This window comes from Elephantulus edwardii, unplaced genomic scaffold (genome assembly GCF_000299155.1).
Source record: "Elephantulus edwardii isolate Elephantulus edwardi_28Jun2011 unplaced genomic scaffold, EleEdw1.0 scaffold00133, whole genome shotgun sequence".
In the NCBI taxonomy this organism is placed as follows: domain Eukaryota; kingdom Metazoa; phylum Chordata; class Mammalia; order Macroscelidea; family Macroscelididae; genus Elephantulus; species Elephantulus edwardii.
In genome coordinates, this window is record NW_006399883.1 from 1,675,077 (window position 1) to 1,678,059 (window position 2,983).

Below are 2,983 nucleotides of genomic sequence, written 5' to 3' on the forward strand. Positions count from 1 at the left end.
CAACAAGCACTTCAGGTCCTCCTTGAGAAAGTAACAATACACTTTCAGCAAGCAAAATTGTGTTGTCTGCAATCTGCATAACACAGGTTATTGATGAGTCTCTCTCCGACCGTGAAGCCACATTCCTCTTCACAGACTCCAGCTTCTTCAATAATTTGTTCAGAATACAGATTGAAAAGGTATGGAGAGAGAATACAACCCTGACACACTTCCTTCTTAATTTTAAACCATCCAGTGTTTCCCTGCTCTGTTCACACAACAGCCTCCTGGTCCAGATACAGGTTTTAAATGTGCACAATTCAGTGCTCTAGTATTCCCATTCTTCTCAATGCCGGACACAACTTGTAATCCACACAATATTGGCAGTCAATACTAGGCCAGGGGAGGACTATGTATGAGTCAGACCAACAATTACTCATATGCAAGTTCATATTGAGGCAGAAGAAAACGAAAATAAGTCCACAGGAACCACAATATGATCTTGAATCCATTCCATCTGAATTTCAAGATCATCTTAAGAATAGATTTGGGGCATTGAACACCAATGATCGAAGGCCAAATGAATTGTGGAATGACATCAGCCATGAAGAAAGCAAAAGGTAATTACAGAAACAGAGGAGAAAACAAACAAATTAACAACAACAACAACAACAAACCAACCCCCAAAAACCCAAAGTGAATGTCAGAAGAGGTTCTAAGGATTGCACTAGAGCTTCAAGAAGCCAAAACGAAGGGGGGAAATGCTGAAGTAAAAGAGTTGAGCAGGAAATATCAAAGGCCAGCTTAAAAGACAAAGCAAAGTACTATAATGGAATGTGCAGAAAGTTGGAATTGGAGAATAAAAAGGAAGAACTTACTCTGAATTTCTCAAGGAGAGAGAGCAGAAAAACAAACTTAAACCTTGAATCACAAGAGGGAAAGATTCCATGCGCAATATACTGAATGACCCAGAAAGCATCAAAAGAAGATGGAGGAAACAGAAAAGATCATTGTACCAAAAAAAAAAATAGCTGATCAGTACTGAAAAATTGCAAGAAGTACCATATGAGCATGCATCAGTGGTAATGAAGCAGGAATGAAGAGTAAGCAATAAAAAATTCATTAAATAGGACATAACATGGACATTTACAAAGGACAATAAATGGAGTGCAAGAAGTCTGTCACAGAAGGTTGCCTGATTTTTGGAAAAATTATTCATTCATTCTTATGTCAGAATCAACTCACAGCTGATCCTCCAGCAAATTTACAAAGCTGTAAGTCACACAGGAGGAAATTGTCCATCTTTCTCCCAAGGGTATACTGGTAGATTTGGGTTAACAGAAAAACTCCCTGAGGATTACACCACTAGAGAAAATACTACGACTTTCATCAAGTACACATAATTCTCTAAACTGATATCCTTGCTCTTTAACACTTTGAAGAGATTCTTGCCAAAATAATTGTCTATGAAACTTGTCTTTTGATTTCTTACCTCTTGTTACCATGGAGGTTGAGAATGAAGAGAAGTAAAATGAAATTATTTACAAGTTAAATCTTTTCTCCATTTACCATGATGCTGCCTATTGGTCTAGTGAAAGGGCTTATATTCCTAATATTTTGGTATCATCAATATTTACTGTGTAGTCTTGATCTTTCTCAGTAGCTGCTTCAAGTTTTTATCACTTTCTATAACTAAAGGTGTGTAAAACTGTGTAAAGCCAGTTGTTGAGTTTTCCTCTAATCCTGATGTCACATTTTTATTCAGATAGAGCAACTTCTTGAATATTTTTGCTCAGAATATATGTTGAATATTTATGAAAAAAAGATACAACCCTTACATAGTTTCCTGATTTCAACTATGTGTTGTCCCTTGTTCTGTGTGAACAAATGTTTCCTGATTACTGCATATAAGCACCATTAAATGTTCTACAATTCTCTTTTTTCTCAATGCTATCCATAATTTATTATGATCTATAGAGTTGTATGCTTTTTCATAGCCAATAATGAACAAACATATTGCTGGTACTCTTTGCTTCCAACTATTTTATATATTGAAATCTCTCTTTTCAATGGCCTTTTCTGAATTAAATTTTAATTTCTAATAATTGCTATTCTTGTAGATGGACTCACCAGCTATTTTTTAACAATATTCAGAAAAATTTCACTAGGTCTTACTATTAATAGTATTTTAAAATTCATTTTTTTTCTATTTTAGAGCATCTAAAAATACTAACCTGCTGCAATAAATTACTCAGATTACTGTTCAAAATCTCTTAGAATAAACAACTGATCAGGTCCAGGGCTGCATTTTTATGTCAAAACAGTTCAATTGGTATTTCATAATTTTCTGGGGTGTTATTTTTGTCAATGTGTTAACTTCACCTTGTATTTCTGCCTTTATTAGTGCTTGTTATTGATCACCCACTATTTTGAAAAAATTTTTTTACTATGTTGACCAACTCTTTTTAGCATAGTTACTTTTTTAATTCCTTGAATTGGCAACACAACAATTGGCCTCAGGAATTGATTGAATACTAATTGACATATTTCAGCAAATAGATGCTGTCCTGTATGTGCTCATTAGGTTGTGCCAAGAAATCTGGGGGGCAACTATCCACTCTTTATACCCATTCTAGTTCCAACAGAGTGCATAAATTATTGAACTTTATCAATATTACACAGAATAAAATCCTGCAGAACATTAACCAAAAACAACTGGAACATTATATCAATAGAGACTGTCAGAGTTTAGAAGAGGCCATAGAACTAGTCAGTGTTAGATCTTGTCTAAAAACAAGGAATACTAGAAAAATATGTACCTGTGTCTCCTTAAGTATGCAAAGTCATTTGACTGTGTGGATCACAACAAATTGAGGCTAACCTTAAGAAGAAAGGGAATCCCAGAATATCTGACTGTGTTTATAAGAACCCTTTCCTTGGACCAAGAAGCAGTCCTCAGCACAAATCAAAGAAATATTGCATGATTTAAATTTAGGAAAGAAGT